We start from the raw sequence: 21,210 nt of genomic DNA, 5'->3' as shown, positions 1-21,210 counted from the left end.
CAATTGACAAACGGATAGCTATTCGGCTCTCAGAGTGACATAACGAACTTCAACAAGAGTTCACTGCGTTAGTGAGAGAGAGCGTACATTGGAATATTTGTGCTTTTATACTCTTTATCCAGCTCTGGCCAACCGCCTCGCGGGTTAACCATTCTTAAGACCAGGCCTAGGGTTCCTTGCCAGGTCAATCCCATAATGTATGCATTTTGATCAGTTCCGCTGATACAGTTGTTCATTTACACATAGGTCAGGGATAGGACAAGGTCTCAGTTCGCGACCCCAACAAGTGGCCTGCAGGCATATTACTTATTCATGTGTGCGAAGGTCACAACGGCCACAATCTCACTTGGAATATCATTCGGCCTCCATTTTGATGTTCAGGGTGACTTCCACATTACAAGAGAACCTAAAATGGTGGCTAAATCCAAGATGGCGACTTACACAGTTTTCGTTAAGGTCAAGACTTTGCCGCGAAATCTATTTACACGATATTTTAGACAACTTGGCGTAGGCCAACACACATTCAAATACTGCGATAGGAGGCATAATATTATTTCAATTCCAACAGGGTGTCTCTGGGTGCACCTCCCCAGACCTCTATTCAGGTGCTGATTTGGATGATGAGACCTATGTGCCGTCACAGGTAAGTGTTTCTGGCAGGGATTCTGTTCTGTCCAACCCACCTGCACCAGGGGTAGAACCCTCTATGGGGATGTCAGTGTTGGTAAGTCCGGCTTTGGCGGTTACGGATGCAGGGTCACACTCCACAACATCTGATCCTGTTCCTGGGCCAGCAGATTAGAGGGGGAATGCAGTCCTGCAGCCTCAAGTAGTGCCGGCACAGCAAGGCGCAGATCGCCTTGCCCCAAACAGGTGTGGTGCCCGCCGATGCGGTGGCCGTACGCCACCAGGCAATACCGCATGGGAACAATCCATGTACGGTATGGCAACCCAACAGGCAGCATCAGTTGAGATGATGGCTCAAGCAATGGAGAGGGTGGCCACTTCCATTGTCCCCCCTGAAAGGCAGATGGAGCAACTACAGCAGGCAAAAGACTCCATTTGCCAATCACACAGGGAGGACATGTTGGCGTCCAACAGGGACCGACGGGCGGCACTGGAGACTCTACGCCAATCGATATCAATAGAGTCCCAGGGCCACAGGGAAGCCCTGAGGGTAGAACTCCATCACCTCAGGGAGACTCTTGTTGACCTTGAGACTTCCACTAACTTGAGGACAGAACAGCAGCTGGAGCGGCTCACACGTTTGCTCTCAGCTGAGATGCAGGCAACTCGGGAGGAGATCCGGGCATCATGTCAGGTGCTGCATGGGGATCTCCACGCTATAATCCTACAGAACGAGACCTTCCACACCCGCATGCTTGCTGCCATGGAGGACCATACCAGGGCTTTGCATGGGCTGCCTCCCATAGCACCACCACCTCCTGATGCAGCAGCTGAGGGTGATGAGAGCGACAGCAGCAGCTCTCCCACATTGGCATAGCCGCGCAGGCCATGAGCCCATGGAGGTGTTTTTTTCCCCAACATCAACACAGGTGGCTGTTGGTGCACACCCTGTCCTCGGACCTCCTGGGTGCCCCCCCAACCCCCACATGACCATTTTTGATTTTTGATTTTTGATTTTTTTTTACAGTGTGTTGCCTTGTGTGGCTCCCGTGGGCATCCACTGTATTCCGGCTGGGCACATGCAGACTTGTCCTGAGTTTGGGTTAGATGCTTGGGTCCGTGAGACACACACCCCTCCTGCTTCCCATTTCCATGGGCTCCCATGAGGTGTGTGGGCAGTCTGTAGTCAATAATGTGTATACATTCCTAATGGATATTGTTGTTGTATTGTACACTGCATGGTGTATTGATATGTGCTTGTGCATCCATGTCTTCCTCCTAATTGCAGGTTCATTCCTCATGTCTTCACAAGGCCGTCTACTTTGGAGATGGAGTTCATGTTGTAAGCAGTGCACTTACACATTTGCGTGGCAGCAACACTGTACAGTTGGAAGGGGGCGATGTGCTGGCATAATCAGGTTGTAAGACTACCACTACTTTAACTTAGTACTGTCATGTTTTTGCTATGTTTGAGGTTGTGTAGCTGCATTGTATTGTTGGTAAGTATTTGGTCATGTGTGTTGTTAGTTCTACATTACTGGGAGCATATTGTGTGTGGCCAGTTTCCATTAGGGACACTGTACTTTGTGACACTTGTGTCAGATTTTGGGGATTGCTTTGTTTGCTCTCACATAGCATGACATGCCATGGTGTGTTGGGTGGCGGTGCTGGGGAGGGGTTGGGTGACATGGCACTGTTGTCATGTTGTATTTTGCAAGGGAGGTAATGAATTTAGCAGCATAGAAGTGTGTATTTTGATGACACAGCATTGGTGGTGTTTGTGTAGGTAGGGATGCACACAATGTAACACTTCCAGGTAACCAATCTCAGGCCGGTATGGTTGTGACAGTTGACTGTCCCTTATGTCATCATCATTGATTGTCATATGTTATGTGCCAGGGCTGTGTGCACTCCACAGGGGTGTGATTTTAGGTGAAATAATTAGCCACCAACTGCGTATGGGCTGCCTCACCCTGTGCCCTTTCCCCTCCCATGCGCAGCGGGCGTGCATGTGGTTGGGGATGTGGGGGCACCACCATGTCCACGGGCAGGCCCCGGTGTGTTGCAACATTGTGCAGGACACATGCTGCCACTATGATCCTGCACACTACTGGGGGGGCGTATAACAGCTGCCCGCCAGAATGGTCAAGGGAACGAAAGCGTGACTTGAGCACTCCAAATGTGCGCTCCACTATGCCCCGGGTTGCAATGTCGGCTGTGTTGTATCTTACCTCGGGTGGCGTGGTGGGGTTCCGAATTGGCGTCATCATGTGGGTGCTCAGAGGGTAGGCACTGTCCCCTGGGGAGGTGGTGATGGGTATCATTAGTGGGGTTGTGACATTACTCAGTATCTGACATGCATGCATGTGCTGTGGCATTTATACTCACCGAGCAGCCATGTATCACCATGCTGCCCAGCTTCTAGGTCCCGGTTTAGGGTTGACATTCTGTAAATAAAACTGTCGTGGGTGGTCCCTGGATAGTTGGCATATACTGAGGTGATGATTCCCTTGGCATCACATACTACCTGGACGTTGATGGAATGACAGTGCTTGCGGTTTCTATAGATGTGCTCTGATGCCCTGGGGGGACGTAGAGCCACATGGGTGCAATCAATGGCACCTAGGACTTTGGGGAATTGTGCCACCCCATAGAAATCCTGGACGGCAGCCTGCCTTTTTGCAGGTGTTCTGGGCAGGTATATGTGCCTGCGGACTGATGGGCGTGCAGTCATGATGGCCAAGACCTGGTGTAGGCAGCATGACTGCGTGGCCTGTGACACCCCCCCCCCACTATATCACTTGTCCGGTGAAATGATCCAGTGGCCAAGAAGTGCAGTACATTGAGGACCTTCTCCAGGGGGCTGAGTGCTCGGGAGCACAGGGTGGGTGATGTGAGGTCATCCTCCCGCTCACTCACCAGGTTGAGTATTATATGAGGTGGAAACCTGTACCTCCCATACACCTGGTCATCAGGCATCCCAAAAAGGCTGGTTCTGGGCGTGAAAATTCTGGGCCTGACTATCCTCCTCCTACTCTTGCGGTATCCCACGACCACTGCTGCTAGGAACGGTATATTCATCCTGGCGTCTGAGCTTGTTTGTTGTTTGTGCGCACTTTTATGCTGGGCGGGTCCACATACGCCTGCTTCCTGCTGGCGTACATGTGTTTCCGGATAAGCGTCTTTTTTGGCGCACGCGTTAGCCCCGTGCGAATCCATGAATACGTGTTTTGAACGTGCGTGTGGGCGTTCCGCGCATTTGCCTCCTGTACTTCCCCCGTGATGTCCACATTTTCATGCATTGTCCCCCATTCTGCGTGTCACGCCCTCTGTTCCTCCTACTTTTGTTGTGTGCGCTGCGCTATGTGCGATTTTGCTGTGCGCGTAGCGCACGCTGTTTGGAGACGAGTGCGCCAGCGTGCGCCACGCAGAATTTTGGCGCACATCCTGGGATTTACACGTGCATGGACTTCCATGAATCGCTGTGCGTGGGTTTTGCTGCGATTTTCGCACTGGCACTGCGATTTGCACGCTTTCGCACATTAATTCCATGAATCGGCCTGACAATATCACCCGACCTGTGTTGGTACTCATTTATCGACCTCAAAAGGATGAAAGGCTGAGTTGGCTTTGCTGGGATTCGAACGTGCAGATCACACACACATTGTAGCAGCTAGAACTCAACCCACTGAGCTGTCTTACCGCTATAGCTATCTTACTGACTATAGTAAAATGAACAATTATATGTCTGAATGTTCTCAAAGTCAGAAAGCAAATTACACTCTGTAGTGGATACCCTTAAACTGCTAACTGAAATTTAACAGCAGACCAGTTCATCTGCGGGTCTAATGCAAAGTTATGCCCAGACGTGGGTCCCTTGCTCGCTGTGCCATAGGGAACCAAGCTGCACCTCATTGAGGAGGCCCAACAAGGCCGAAACATGTCTGGGGTTGCTTGTGTTTCCATGCAGAGGGGACCTTGCCTAGCAGTTCGGGCTGGGCTGCTACCATTGGTGGCAGTACCTGACTGATTTGCATTTGGCTGGACCCCTTTTGCAATGGCGCAGACGGGCTAAAGAACGGTGATTCATTAAAAACCTTCCACCCATCACTTTTGTGCTTTCTAGTGCAAAGTTGGCCACATGTCAAACCTGCGTGGATCCACTTTTCTGGCTTCAGAGTTTTTCAGAACACTGTATTAAAGAATGTAGGTTAGCATGGTGAATGCAGCACACCCGCACAGCATCCCACACACTTTACCTGATGAAACATGCAAACAAACATCCTGAAGAGCATGCTAAGGAGATAGGAAAGATGAACACATTACAACAAAGCATTCATTGTGGCACAATGAAATCAAGGGCCACTTTATGTGCTATGGTCAAAGATTTCTACACTGTACACAAGCTTTTAGGCACAAGGATTTTGTCAAGTGACCGAGGACACCGAGATGGAATGTGTTGTGATGATCTTAAAAGAGACAACGGCAGAAAAAAACATAAAAACATGCTATAACTGCAACTTGCGAAAAGCTAAATATATAGGGCCTGATCACAATGGACCCAATGGGGAATGGGGAGTAATGGTTAGCGCCCAAACCGTGATCGTCAGTAATACCGCCAAACATGTAATCAGATTGCTTTTTACAACAGGAAAAAGCAGGCTGATTACATAGGAAATCATTGTAAATGCTGCTTGCTAAAGAGTGAATGGAATGGGGGCATTTACTTATTTTTCAAAAGAGAAGTGAAAGGATTTGTCCGCCGTCTCGATACACTTCTCATCTGCAGTGCAAATAACGAAAATTGCTTAGAGGGGACCTCTTTGCATGTAAATGGAAATGTAAGTGTTCCACTACAGAAAATTGCCATTCATTTTTAAAACAAACTCCTTTTGAAAAGTGACTGCTGGCTTCCGAGCTCTAGCAAAATTGCTAAGCTCGGGCCTTTTCACACCAAATTATGAAATAACCTTTTTTGCAGTCTTCTTACATTTTCTGGATATAAGGGTCTGATTCATAGAAAAAGTGCAGAGACCCTGCAAAGTACTATGCGCGTAAAACAACTGTGTGCTTACTCGTGTGGAAATGTATCTTTGCACGTTCTGCATATTCATAGATCTGAAAGTGCAAAGTAACCCGATATACAAAGAAAACCGAGTTGTGCCTGATACACCCACAACGCGCACCAACGCAAACAAAAAACATTGCCAAAAATTCAACCTTTGCACCTACCTTCACATCTACCATTGCCCGACCATCCAGCACCCTGGCGAACCTGCTTGCGGCCCACCGTAATTCAAGGCTGCACCCCTCCGAAACTGCATGCGCGGTTACCCAGCAAATCAAGCCTGCACCCTGGCAAAACTGTGTGCGGTCCTGCATAAGACACAGCTCCTCACCGGTGAAACTACGTGCAGTCCCCAGTAAGTCAAGGCTGCACCCCTGCGAAACTGCATGCGCGGTCCCCAGGGAGTTAAGGCTTCACCCTGACAAAACTCTGTGCGGTCCTCCCTAAAACACGGCTCCACACCTGCGAAACTGCATGCACGGTCCACCAGTAAGTCCAGGCTGCACTCCAGAAAAACTGTGCACGGTCCCTCATAAGACAAGGCTGCACCCCAGTGAAACTACACACGGTCCACCGTAAGTCAATGCTGCACCACAGCAAAACCACTGACTGTGACCCCTACTCTCAAACTGCTGGCCTACACCCCTAAATCATAGCAGCCACCTCAAGTCCTGACAACACCCACAAGCTCGCTCACATCTGCTACTACCCCAGGCAACCCCCTCAAGCCCTGACACAAGCCATCAGCCCCCTGACCTCTGCTCCTACCACAGGAAGCCTCCTGACAGCAACACCTCCTGCCCACGCCCCCCTTGACATTTGCCACTGCCACCAGGCAGGGCCCTCAAGTCCTGACACCACCCACCAGCCCCCCTCACCTCTGCCACTGCCCCAGGCAGCCCCCTCAAGTCCCGACAACACCCACCAGTCCCCCTCACCTCGAACACTACCCCAGGCAGCCCCCTGACAGTCTGCTACCCTACCAATCCAATATGGTGCTGCAACCTACCTCAATCTCTCAGGTCTGCCTCCTCTATGACATATACCAGCCACATACCCTCCAGCAACATAATCAACTGGGAGCACTGTAGTTGAATCCAGGACTGGATCATCTCCTGTCACTCCCTGTCAGACAAGAATCTACAGCACCTCAACTGGACAGCACACGGTTGCACCACCTACACTGTGGCCACCTCATGTACATGTGACATAGAAATGTATTGCAAAGTGGTATGTGTACAGTGCCAATGTGCCACTGCAATGGCCTCAACGCACTGCAAGAGAATGCTGGTGGAGGACAGACGTACACAGAATCATGGAGTGTACATATCCACAAAGAATGACTGGGTGCATATCAGCCCATGCAGAAGTATCCCGGGTGGTAGAGGTGGAAAAGTCCCTGTGAGAGACAAAAACATGACAGACCTGTGAATGGGTAATGGGAAGCCAGTCAGAGAGTGTGTGACTCAGTCAGACAAGAAATGTGTGATGCCACACTGAAATAGCAAACATGGGACTCAGCTGCATTCCAGTGGCACAGGTGGTGTATGACATGAGAGCCGGTAGTGTGTGACTGCAGATGTTGGTGTGTGGGTGACCATGACATTGGGGTGACACATCAATCAAGCATTCAATGCACAAGTGATGTGTCCAGGCCACCCATCCATAGTGAGGCTACTTCTCACTGCAACATGCACAATGCCAAATACACACAACAGTCAATGAAGTGTGAGCACATACACAATCCCAAGCAAGTGCCACTGGATGATCTAACCAACAGTGGACCTGAAATTAAAACAATGTAAAATAAACTCCACCTCAGTAGCAAATGTGCAGAGGCAACACAGATGACACCAGATACAAAGCACAATGAAAACATGTGGAAAATGTGGCAATAAACATGAACAGGTGGCAACCCATCCCCTAATGAGAGCCTACAAAAACCATCATAAGACATCCACACACCACCACAACCATATGTATACCATCAAACACAGAACTAAATCCTTCACTCCAAAAACACCAACACACTGACGCCAAACACGCAGTGCCCCTGCACATGGAATGGAATCTGAAAATCATCCAGTGCACACTCAAGCTGTCTGATGGCCACCCTCCTACATGTAAGGCACATGTGCACCCTGTTAGGCAGAAACCTGTGCAGTTCCCTCTGGGACCACTGCAAAAGATTTAAGACTACAGGTGTTTGGCAGTAAACCCACTTGCTAGCAGTCTGTACCACACAGATTCACTTGGTAGCTGTGGCTGAGCAGTCAGACTTCCCTCAAGAAGAGTTAGGCAGTATACAGAGTATTCACAATAGGTCAAAAGAACACAGTAGAACAAGTAAACACTGACCAGGGCTTGGTGTAAAAGAGATATAATTATTTATTTAAAACCACATCTAGAAAAACACACAGGCACTAATAGTAAGCAATTCAAAAACACGGTCACAAAAAGATATACACTCCCTTAGAAGAATATTAGACAAGTCTTAAGTAAAGCCCCACTTATTTTCAGACAGCGGTGAGCGCTTAACGGAGATGGCACTCTAATAATTTGTTTTTTAAAGGGAGAGAAAAGCAGAGAATAAATTGAAACAGATCTCAACACTTTTTCAAGAACACAACAAGAGAGGAAGGCAAAGTAAAACCATGAAGTTAGAGTTCAATAGGCCGGATCCACTTTAAGAGGATCAAACGAAATGTGTCCAAGGTAACACGGTTGCAGTGCGCAAGAGTCTTGCAAAGGTTCAAAAAAAGAGTTGGACCAAAAGAAAGGGACCAGTTAGAAGGTCAAGGCGGCCAGCCCAGTCCAGAAGCTTAAGGGGTTATTATTACCTTGTAGCAATCTTTAGAAAGGGAGGCCTGGCGGACACAGTACCTTAAAGTGGTGAGAACACTCCAGCGGGGGCAGTTGTTCCTGGCAGCGGTGAAAGTCGGTGCTTTGTCCGGGGGAAGAGAGGATCTCGTCCGGGAGGAAGACAGGAGTCTGTTGCACTGCCAGGGAAGAAACCAGCCGCGGAGTTCTCAGTTAAAAGGAGCGGTCCTTTAGTTCGCGGTCCAGTGGTAAGTGGCTATCCGGTTGCCGGGGTGCTTGGCACAGGCAATTCCACCACAAGCCAGGCTGGGGTGTGAAGAGAAGAAGGTAAACTGGTTTTGCCCACCAGTCAGGGGAAGAAGCCTCTCCAGCTGGGAGATCTTCTCTGTCGTCGGGAAGAGGTGAGTCGGTTCCGCAGGGCTCCACCGGTGGTGTCGTCGTGGTAGGTCGGCTCAGCTTCTCCCTCGTCGGATTCTCAGGTCCTGTGGCGACTTCTGTAGTTCCAGTCCCCAAAGCCCTGCTTTTATGCAGCACACCCCCATTCACTCAGCCTAGCTGTCAATCAAACATGCTAAGTGGTGAGCCGGCCGGCTCACCACTTGGGCCAATCACACAAGAGTGCGACTTGAGTTACCAAGGTAACTCAGTCCAGGGTACCTAAACCCCCTCTCACACCTCCTGTGGTACCCAGACAGAGTGGCACCACTTCTGGAGGCTTCTGTGGAGAAGCCCACCAAAAAGTGGAACAAAGGGATCGACTTGGGTTGGAGTCACAGAAGAGAACACAAACGCCATTTAAGAATCGAGTCCTGGCAAAAAATACCAACCGGCAAATTAATATTAATTAAATAAACCGGCGGTATGTTCGAGGCTATGAGAATTAAATAATTAAAGTTGGTAGCCTCGAACAATGGGAAAATCCCATAGGGATATATTCGCGGTCGAATATGAAAAGTAGTATCCACTGCCACCAGCCAAAACTCGATCAGGGGGGACGGAGACGTGCCCCCTCGACTAACAGACCCCGGGGCAATCGAATTGCCCCGACCAGTACGTCCACAATATGATGGTTTGTACTGGTTTCTGTTAATAATTTGGGACTAGTAAAGCCAATGGTGACTTTACATGCCCTGGGAGACAGTAGTCAGTCTCAGGGTATGGAGTCTATGGTGGGGTGTCACTATGACACCCCTGTTTCACTGCACGGAGGGTGCTGTGTAACACACATAGTAAAAACACATGAGACCCTATGGAATAAAGGACCCCATAGCCCATAAAACACATTAACAGTCAATGGAAGACCATAAATCATGTCCAAGAGTGGGAGAAAAAGAGTCTCACTCTTGGCAGGAGAAAAAACAAACTCCAGAAATCCAGCAAAGCTGCTGGGGGACTCACTAGGTTAGGGAATTCAGCCTAAAGAGAGAATTCTCCCTAACACTCGCCCCCCCAGACTAAGGGACAGGGGGATTTAATCCACTCTTGGATGAATCTCATACCTCTAGTCGATGACATACATCCTAGAGAGACCATCAGCATTTTGGTGGTGACACCCTGACCTGTGCTCAATGGTGAAATCAAACCCTTGCAGGCAGATTGACCATCTCAATAGTTTTGGGTTTTCCCCTTTCATTTGCATTAACCATCTCAAGGGTTGGTGGTCAGTTTGAATGACAAAAGTAGAACCATACAAGTATGGCCTAAACTTCTTCATAGCCCACACAATAACAAAACACTCTTGTTCAATGGTTGCCCACCTTGTTTCAGGATCCTTCAGTTTTCTACTGATGAAGCAAATGGGGTGCTCCCTACCTTTCCCATCCAGTTGACTGAGGACTGCACCTATTCCTACATTTGAAGCATCTGTTTTCACAATGAAAGTTTGGCGATAGTCAGGAGCTCTGAGTACTGGGGCTTGGCAAAGAGCCTTTTTCAGGGTTTCAAAGGCCTGATTGCATTCCTCATTCCACCTAACCTTTTTATGGAATTTAGGAGAGGAAATGACATTCAGTGGAGAAGCTATGGACCCATAGTTCTCAATGAAATTCCTGTAATACCCAGTGAGACCTAAGAAGGCTCTCACCTGGGTCTGAGTAGTAGGTGTTGTCCAATTTTGCACAGCTTCAATCTTACTGGGCAAAGGCCTTATTTCTCCACCTCCTACCTCATGTCCAAGGTAGACCACTTTACTCTGTCCAATCTGGCATTTACTTGCCTTTATGGTCAGATTGGCCTTTCCAAGAGCCTGAAAAACATATCTCAGGTGGTCCACATGTTCTTCCCAGGAATTGCTGAACACTGCTATGTCATCCAAGTATGCCATGCAGAAGTCCTCCATCCCATTCAGAACCTGGTTTACCATCCTTTGAAACGTAGCAGGTGCATTTTTCAATCCAAAAGGCATAACCTTAAACTGGTATAAGCCGACTGGGGTAGAAAATGCAGTTTTCTCCTTGGCATGGTCTGTCAGGGCTATTTGCCAATAGCCTGACGTCAAGTCAAGTGTGCTGAGGAATTTAGCTGCACCAAGTCTATCCACCAACTCATCTCTCCTTGGCAAAGGGTGGGCATCAGTCTTAGTGACTGCATTAAGAGCTCTGTAATCCACACAGAATCTAAGTTCTTTAAATCCTGCCTTTGGTACTAACACAACTGGGCTAGACCATGGACTAGTAGAGGGCTATATTACTCCAAGATCAAGCATCTTGTTGACCTCACCTTTGATGTGCATTCTTAAATTTTCTGACATTCAATATCCTCTGCTTTTGACTGACAGACAGTCACCAGTGAGTATGTCATGCTGTCCCCAAGGGGTCAAGCCTGGTGAAATTGAGAACAGAGAGGCAAACTGATTTAACATAGATTTGCACTCTTCCTGTTGCTCAGGTGTCAGATTTGAAGAGAGATTTACTCCTTCAATCTTTTCGTCTAAAGGTAAGCCTTTGAGGAGATCAGGAAGAGCTTCACTCTCTTCTTCTTCCTCTGATGATGCTAGAAGCAAAGCTCCTACATCAGGTCTGGAGACATGCCCTTTTAGTCTGTTGGTGTGGAAGACTGTTGGAGCCTCCTTTGGGTTGCCCAAGTCCACCAGATAGTTGACCTCTCCAAGTTTAACCACAACTTTGAAGGGTCCCATCCATTTGTCTTGCAAGGCCCTCTGCCTTGTTGGAATCATAACGAGAACTAGCTGGTCCTGAGTAAACTTGACCATGTTAGCCTTTTGGTCATGCCAGTGCTTGACCAATGCTTGTCCAGCTTTCAAGGTATCACTTGCTTCTGCCATCATTTGTAACATTCTCCTTCAGAGACCTATCACATAGTCAGTCACTCTGACTGACTTGGGGGAAGGAGCACTCTCCAACCCCTCCTTGATCAGGGCCAATGGACCTCTGACCGGATGACAATAAAGAAGTTCAAAGGGAGAATAACCTACTCCCTCCTGAGGGACTTCTCTATAAGCAAAGAGAAAGCATGGCAGTAGAAGGTCCCGCTTTCTTTTAAGGGGGTCCTCTAAAGCACCTATCATGCTCTTCATGGTTCTGTGGAACCTTTCAACCAACCCATTTGTCTGAGAGTGGTATGCGGTTGAGAATTTGTAAGTAACTCCGCAGGTTTTCCACATGGCTTTCATGTAGTGGGACATAAAATGTGACCCCCTGTCAGAGATTACTTCCTTAGGAAACCCAGCCCTGGTAAAAATACCAAGGAGGGCCTTAGCCACAGCCAGAGCTGTAACAGTCCTCATAGGAATTGCCTCAGGGTATCTAGTAGCATAGTCTACTACAACAAGTATAAACCTGTTGCCTGAGGAAGTTGGTGGATCAAGGGGACCAAAAATGTCAATCCCTACTCTCTCAAATGGGACTCCCACTACAGGGAGAGGCACTAAAGGTGCCACATTCTTGGAGCCAACCTTACCAGAAGTCTGGCAGGTGTGGCAGCTCCTGCAGTATTTATCTACTTCAGCCCCCATCTTTGGCCAATAAAAGTAGAGTGAGAGCCTTTCCTTAGTCTTCTTAAAACTCAAGTGACCAGCCAAAGGAGTCTCGTGGGCTAACTGCAAGAACTGTGGTCTGTTCTCTTGGGGTACTACAAGTCGTTTGTTGTCCCCAGGTGCAGACTCGGTTGGTTCACTGTAGAAGAGGCCATCTTCCCAGTGTAACCTATATTTCCCAGGCTCTTGCCCTTCAGCCTGAGCATCTGCCTGGTGGCGAAGACCTTCCAGAGTTGGGCATTCTCTCTGTCCCTTAATGAAGTCTGCCCTGTTGGGTCCACCTTCTGCCAGTAAAGACTGCAGCTCAGGATGGTCAACAGGATCCAGATCTCCAATGAGTTCCTGGCCTTCCACTAACTCTTCTTCAGAGTCTAGTTCAACCACACAGGGTTGTACCTCCCTCTCAGCCTCAGCTGGAGGGGGAGTTACTGGTGTAACTTTGGACAACCTAGGGGAAGTCCTTGTTGGCTGCACTGGAGTGCTGGCTGTGAGGTTCTTTTTAGAAGTTTTAGGTTTCCCTTTTTCTTCTAGTTTCTTAGAAACAGCAGCTGACATCTCCAGTGGAGCAGGAGTGATCTCTTTCTTCATCATCTCCTTGGGAGTACCTCTCATGGTTCTCTCCCTTGCAGGTCTGGTGAGCTCCTGTAACCTTTTACTAGGAGGTCTGGGGTATGTCACACTACTCCAAGAGTTTTCAAGTCATTACCCAGCAGAACCCTTCCTGGCACCTCACTTTGTATGCTGACAGGTATCTTCACAGTCATGTCATTACACTGGATGAGAACTGGTCATTGGGGAAGCATCTGCACAGGCCCTCCAGCTAACTTGGTGAGGCGTTTGAGTGCCTTAGCAACATCCTCAGCCTGAAAAAATGATTTGTCCACCACAGTTATGCTGGCCCCAGTGTCCCTAATGGCAGGAGTCTCCTGACCATTCACCTAGACACTGTCCTTATAATACTCTTTAGTATTATCTGGGATAGAATTATAGACATCTAAGTTCTGTTGTTCCCACAGACCCAGAGACACTAAAGAAACACTGGCTGAGACTCCAATGGGTTCATCAGCCAGTAATAGAAAGTTTCCACTTGCCATTTGTACTTCCTCCTCTGGAGCGAAGGCTAAGGAGACAAGCTGGACCCCTGAAGGTTTACCCTTACATCTGGGATCTCCTTTCGCATGGTCAGTAGAGCCACAAACAAAGCATTTAGCAAATGCTTTCTGTAACGGTGGCTTGTTCTGACCTCCTTCTGCTTTGGCACCAGGAGGTATAATAGCCTGATTTGGTTTCCCTGGTGGCTTACCCATTTGGTTTTGTTTGGGGCCCTCTTTGGAATTGGAATTATTAGAATTCTCTTTGGAGTCCTTTTTTGGCTGTTTTCCCTCATCCTTTTCTGAGTAGCCCCAGAATCCTTGTGAGTGGCCCTGTTGGCAACCCACAAGTCAGCAGCCTTAGCTAACTTCCTGGAATCTAATTCCTTTGAATCAGCCAAGTGCTGTCTGAGCTCAGGAGAGCAGGCATCATAAATTGACTCCAACATTACAAGATTCTTCATTCCTTCTTAAGTGTTAACTCTGTAACCCTTAATCCATCCTTCTAAGTTTTTCAAACTTTCACTCACCCAGGTAGCCCAAGGGGTACCATCATGCTTTTTGAGGGTCCTAAACCTCTTAAGGTACTGGGAAGGGGTCTTCCCAAATCTAGCTATCAAAGCTAGTTTCACACATTCATAATCCTTCTTATCCACCTCCCCCAACTCCATTAACACATCAGTTGCAACAGGGGGAAGCCTAGAGAACAACCAGGGAAGTAACTCATTCCCTGTGATGTCCTGGAGCCCATGATTATACTCAAACAGTTTTAACCAATCCAACACATCCAATCTAGGTTCATACATACCCACTAATTCCTTAGGCATCCGTGGTCTTTTGGGACTGGAACTCCTAGAAGAACCAGAGGAGAAAGAAGCATTTTCCACAGACAACTTTTTTCATTTCTAGTTCATGATTAACCTCTATTTCTCTGAGTCGTAACTCAGCTTGCTTCTGCTCAGCCTGGGTATTCATTCTTCTGAACTCTAGCTCTTGGTTTCTTTCAGATTGAGCAATAAAACATTTGTACTCTAATTTAAGCTTAATTTTTTCAAGTTCAAAATAAGCAGGGTTACATGTAGGACCTGGTATAGGCCCAGTAGGTACAGTAGGTAAGGCAGACAGAGGCTCAGAGTGGCTAACTTCATTAGGTTCACTTTCCTCTTCTGACTCATTATCAAGACTTTGATTCAGATCAATACCATCACTGTTTTCTACATTTGCTGGGGAGGTAGATTCCTCTGTACCACCCAGACTTTGGTTTTCTAACAATCTTTCTATAAGTTCCATTTTCTTGCCCTTCTCAGAGATATGCTTATGTCTACACAATACTTTTAAGCAATCAGCAGTTTTGGCAGACAATGATTCTAGGGTATAACTCTCCATAGCAGACATAGTTAGAAAATCAGCTTTTTAGTGCTAAGCTCTGTGGTTAGTTGTCCTAAAGTGTTCAAAAAGCACTCTAAAGTGTATACTCAATACAAATCCCACCACTGTACACCAGTGTTAGGCAGAAACCTGTGCAGTTCCCTCTGAGACCACTGCAAAAGATTTAAGACTACAGGTGTTTGGCAGTAAACCCACTTGCTAGCAGTCTGTACCACACAGATTCACTTGGTAGCTGTGGCTGAGCAGTCAGACTTCCCTCAAGAAGAGTTAGGTAGTATACAGAGTATTCACAATAGGTCAAAAGAACACAGTAGAACAAGTAAACACTGACCAGGGCTTGGTGTAAAAGAGATATCATTATTTATTTAAAACCACATCTAGAAAAACACACAGGCACTAATAGTAAGCAATTCAAAAACACGGTCACTAAAAGATATACACTCCCTTAGAAGAATATTAGACAAGTCTTAAGTAAAGCCCCACTTATTTTCAGACAGTGGTGAGTGCTTAACGGAGATGGCACTCTAATAATTCGTTTTTTAAAGGGAGAGAAAAGCAGAGAATAAATTGAAACAGATCCCAACACTTTTTCAAGAACACAACAAGAGAGGAAGGCAAAGTAAAACCGTGAAGTTAGAGTTCAATAGGCCGGATCCACTGTAAGAGGATCAAACGAAATGTGTCCAAGGTCACACAGTTGCAGTGCACAAGTGTCTTGCAAAGGTTCAAAAAAAGAGTTGGACCAAAAGAAAGGGACCAGTTAGAAGGTCAAGGCGGCCAGCCCAGTCCAGAAGCTTAAGGGGTTATTATTACCTTGTAGCAATCTTTAGAAAGGGAGGCCTGGCGGACACAGTACCTTAAAGTGGTGAGAACACTCCAGCGGGGGCAGTTGTTCCTGGCAGCGGTTGCAAGTCGGTGATTCATCCGGGGTAGGAGAGGATCTCGTCGGGGAGGAAGACAGGAGTCTGTTGCACTGCCAGGGAAGAAACCAGCCGCAGAGTTCTCAGGTAAAAGGAGCGGTCATTTAGTTCGCGGTCCAGTGGTAAGTGGCTATCCGGTTGCCGGGGTGCTTGGTACAGGCAATTCAACCACAAGCCGGGCTGGGGTGCAAAGAGAAGAAGGTAAACTGGTTGTGCCCACCAGTCAGGGGAAGAAGCCTCTCCAGCCAGGAGATCTTCTCTGTCGTCGGGAAGTGGAGAGTCGGTTCCGCAGGGCTCCACCGGTGGTGTCGTCGTGGTAGGTCAGCTCAGCTTCTCCCTCGTCGGATTCTCAGGTCCTGTGGCGACTTCTGTAGTTCCACTCCCCAAAGCCCTGCTTTTATGCAGCACACACCCATTCACTCAGCCTAGCTGTCAATCAAACGTGCTAAGTGGTGAGCCGGCCGGCTCACCACTTGGGCCAATCACACAAGAGTGCGACTTGAGTAGGTAACTCAGTCCAGGGTGCCTAAACCTCCTCCCCCACCCCCTGTGGTACCCAGACAGAGTGGCACCACTTTTGGAGGCTTCTGTGGAGAAGCCCGCCAAGAAGTGGAACAAAGGGCTCGACTTGGGTTGGAGTCACAGACGAGAACACAAATGCCATTTTAGAATGGAGTCCTGGCAAAAAATACCAACCGGCAAATTAATATTAATTAAATCAACCGGCGGTATGTTCGAGGCTATGAGAATTAAATAATTAAAGTTGGTAGCCTCGAACAATGGGAAAATCCCATAGGGATATATTCACAGTCGAATATAAAAAGTAGTATCCACTGCCACCAGCCAAAACTCGATCAGGGGGGACAGAGATGTGCCCCCTGGACTAACAGACCCCGGGGCAATCGAATTGCCCCGACCAGTATGTCCACAATATGAGGGTTTGTACTGGTTTCTGTTAATAATTTGGGACTAGTAAAGCCAATGGTGACTTTACATGCCCTGGGAGACAGTAGTCAGTGCCAGGGTATGGAGTCTATGGTGGGGTGTCACTATGACACCCCTGTGTCACTGCACGGAGGGTGCTGTGTAACACACATAGTAAAAAAACATGAGACCCTATGGAGTAAAGGACCCCATTGCCCATAAAACACATTAATAGTCAAAGGAAGACCATAAATCATGTCCAAGAGTGGGAGAAAAATAGTCTCACTCTTGGCAGGAGAAAGAAACAAACTCCAGAAATCCAGCAAAGCTTCTCAGGGACTCACTAGGTTAGGAAATTCAGCCTCAAGAGAGAATTCTCCATAACACACCCCTCCCTCAGCGAACGTCACAACATCAACATGACACACACAGTGAGGCCACAATTCACATGAACGACAATGAGCAGATGCACTGGGAGAACATTAAAAAATACAATGTATACACAGACAAATAGACTGCACGATGCAAGGAATTAACTTGTTCAAAACCTGTGTTAAAATACAACTATATACACAATAAAATGGATGGAATGTCACATACACAGGCAGCGTGCTAGTCATTTCCGATGTCTCTGACAAAGCCTCAACCAGGGCTGAGTCACAAGCAACATCCTCCTCCTTAAGGCGCGTCGCTGCTGTTGCCTGGAGGGCTTGCAGGGAGACCACAATCTGCTGCTCTGCCTCCTCTGTTGACCTGCAAGTATCCTCCAGGATGGTAGCCCGCCTGCTTGCTTGCATCAGCGTCACCTCAGCCATGGCCACCATCACTTGCCTGTTGCTTCTCTGTCACCAGATGCTTCTGGTACCTCAGAAACACGGATGACAAAGCTTGCATGCCCCGCCCCCCTTTGGTCATCATGCCTCATTGGTGCCAATGTCTCCTCTGGGTGGAAACTACTGTAATGTTCTGCCTCGTCATTGCTGCCACCTGCTGCAGCTGTGCAGAGTGAAAGTTGAGGAAGTATGCCCTCCAACCTGATGACTGTCGCCGGGGCCGTATGGCACCTGCACTGTCTGAGATGCCTGCTGACCATCCACTGCCTGTGCCTGTGTTGACACATTGGAAGGCACAGTGACCACCTCATCTGATTTCGTAGGGACAGAAGCTGAACCAGGGGGGGGTTTGATGGTGGGACTAGTGCACAGGGAGCTGTGATGGAATGTGGCCCAGAAGGCATCTCAGAGGTCGACTGGTGGAAGAGGAGTAGGGGGTCACTACAGGGAACAGCCCACATATCCCACTTGAGAGTAGTGCTGTTGCCAGCATGGCCATGAGGCGGCATGGCTCATTGTGATGAAATACAAACTAACAATGAGCAGCCTGTACATCATCACGAATGACTGTGGTCCACCTCGTGAGACCAGCCATCAGGGGCAGCACATGATCCCAGACTTACACATTGCCTAGCATTGGGATGTTGGTCTGGCTGTAGGCATCCCTGAAGGTGGGCATTGCTGCAGCAGATGACCCAGGGACTGGATGGCACCTGTGTGGCTTTACCCTGTGCCACCGCTGCTGAGGTGTCCCCTGCCTCCTCTCCCTACTGGGACTTACCCCCAGCAGCCATGTCAGATGGTCCAGACACTCCCTCCTCACCCACATCGCTCTCCGAAGAGGAGGTGTCATGGGGGCATGGGTGGGATCTGCACCTTTGTCTGTCGACCCGGTCGCTGTGTTCACGCTCCACAGCACTGCTTCCGCCCTATTTGCCAGCTGCAGCAACTGTGGGAATGCAGAAAAAGAACATTGACATCAGTCAACAGTGTCAAAGCATGTGTGGCATACACAACATTTACAGTAACATTAAGTCACTATGGGTCAACCAGCAACAGCCACACACAGACACACACCCATGCAATTCCCATGAAAGCTGACACATGAGTGTAGGGTCATTGATGAGTCATAGTCATGACACATTCACATGTCCACACAGCACTTAGACAGAAACATGACATGGCACAATAGCAATGCAAAAGTGACCCAACTGTAACCTGCTGCGATGCCTCAGGCGTCATGGCACAGGGACACAAGGGTGGGCAGGGGGTCACTTAGTAGGTTGGCCAGCCACGGTATGCATGAAAGCATAGATGGACTTGGGTACTGCTGGGAACACATTGGCGGCAAGATACCCAGTTGAATGCTGGATCTCACAAGACACTCATGATTGTACTATGCACAGCTTGACCATGCAAACACCTGCTTGGGCATCTGTCCACACAATTTCATGAAGCAACATGTCTCCCTGACAGCATGACCTGTAAGCATGCAACACAACACAAATTGCAGAGGTACAAGAGAGTATTCTGTTGCTCCAAGCACATACACATGTCATGATGACACTTCAACTCAGACTTTACATGCAGCGGATGACAGATCAAATCAATGTCCCTGAGAGGACAATGCACCAACATGACAATAACCAACATCCATACATGTGCCCCCTTCAGATGTTGAGTGTGTATGGCTACACTTTCAAATGTACTATACAAAAATGTGTCCTTCATGCACGCCCCTCACATGAGCACAGCATCGTAATCAGGCATCCTTACTGTCCAAGCACGTGTTACCATCATCTGACATAGCTCGTGCACGAGTAGCGCAAGTCACCAACTACCAACACTGCGCATACCAGCACATGTCCCATCAACAGATGTCTGACATCACCCAAGGTTAGCATTGTCTGCGGGCTGCATGCCTCTGTGGATCATTGAAACACACATGTTGCATACAGAAGGGAGTAACTGCAATCATGCATTCCCATGCTCAACACACATATATACTATAGAGCAGTGTAAAACATGACTACTCACCAGTAGCATCCAGAGGTCATTGCCACTCACAGATCTGGGTATGGGGCTGCTGGTAGAACCTCTCAAGGACCCACATATTGGCAGATCAAAACTTGTATCAGCCTGCACGGTGCACCTCCATGGTAGCACCTACCTCGAGGGCTGCTACAGCCTTGGAGTGGGTTGGGGTCTTGAGGTCATCTGATAGCTTCTGCATGGTCTTTTGGCAATGGTCTGCCACAAACTCTCTGTTGATGGTGTAAAGACTGGTAGGGGGTGTCTGTACTTCCGCTCTCTCTATGGTAGAGGAGAGGCACAGAGGACCCCAGCCAAGATTCTCTATTATTGGTACGTGGTCGAGCAATCAAGGCCTAGCTTCTCAGGAGGTGATGCAGGCTGGTTCTTAAGTACAGTGTAGTCCCCGAACCCCCACAAAGGAATGTCCACACACTATATTACTGAAAACACAGTCTTTATATAATTAACATTCAAAGGTATGTACACGATCACAATAACACACTTTGTACTCGGAAGTCAATAATGATAAATATATACATTTTTAAAGTGGTACCACCAATGTTATCAAATCTCATTAAAGTGCCTCAACTGTACGGTAAAATGTCACACAGATTAATAACGAGTAAACCAGCAATAGAGATAGGCAGGAACGTAAAATGGTTGAAACAATAGGCAGAATGCTGACCCCTACCGCTCAGCACAGTTCTGTGTGGAGATCCCCCCACCTGGGCAACCTGTAAAATAAAGATATATAACACAAGCCCAGTCCATGTAATGTTCAATAGTCTTATCTCCTCCTATTAAGGTTTTACCCCCCCAATGTACCTGGTGGAGTAGAGTTCTCCGATGATGCGTCGACCGATCCTTCTTGAGTGACTCCCTTTAAGGCAGGAGCCATGGATCGTCGAGAGGTGTCGAGGAACTCGGCGTTCAGTGTCGGGGAATCGAAGGCTCTTCTTGAGTGCCCTCCCTTTAAGGCAGGAGTCACGGGTCGTCGAACGTCCGACGGTGAACAGGTTGAACTACGGCAGTGAAGTGGCAGCTTCGTTGCTAGCGGTGCTCGTCGACGACAGAGCGTTGGCGTCCTGCAAGGAAGAGGTGTGCGGGGCACCTCGGTGATGATAGTTCTGGACCGCAAAGAGATGATGAAGAACTGTGGCCCAGCAAGGGCGTCGAGTCGTCGGCGTCTCTGTGGTCCTTAGGTTGCGGGAAACCCACCGGTGGATGCTCCTCAGCGCATCGACGGTAGGGCCTTCTCCAGCGGGAGACAAGCGGGTGACGATGCAGACGAGAGCGTCCGATGATCAATTGAAGTTCTTAGGCAAACGGGAGCAAGGCGGCTCCGGTCAGCGACGGCGGTCGTCGACAGTGGCGGACAACAGTCCAAGTGCTTCTATTTGAGATTCCGCGGCAGTCCCCGTCTCGGGTCGGCAGCATGTCGAAGGTCTGTCTACCAGGGAGCTTTGGCAAAGATCAGCTGTGCACGATGGTCCCTTGTAGATCGGGAAGA

Source organism: Ambystoma mexicanum, chromosome 1p (assembly GCF_040938575.1).
Source record: "Ambystoma mexicanum isolate Mex_15411 chromosome 1p, UKY_AmexF1_1, whole genome shotgun sequence".
Taxonomy (NCBI): domain Eukaryota; kingdom Metazoa; phylum Chordata; class Amphibia; order Caudata; family Ambystomatidae; genus Ambystoma; species Ambystoma mexicanum.
This window is presented reverse-complemented; position numbering follows the sequence as displayed.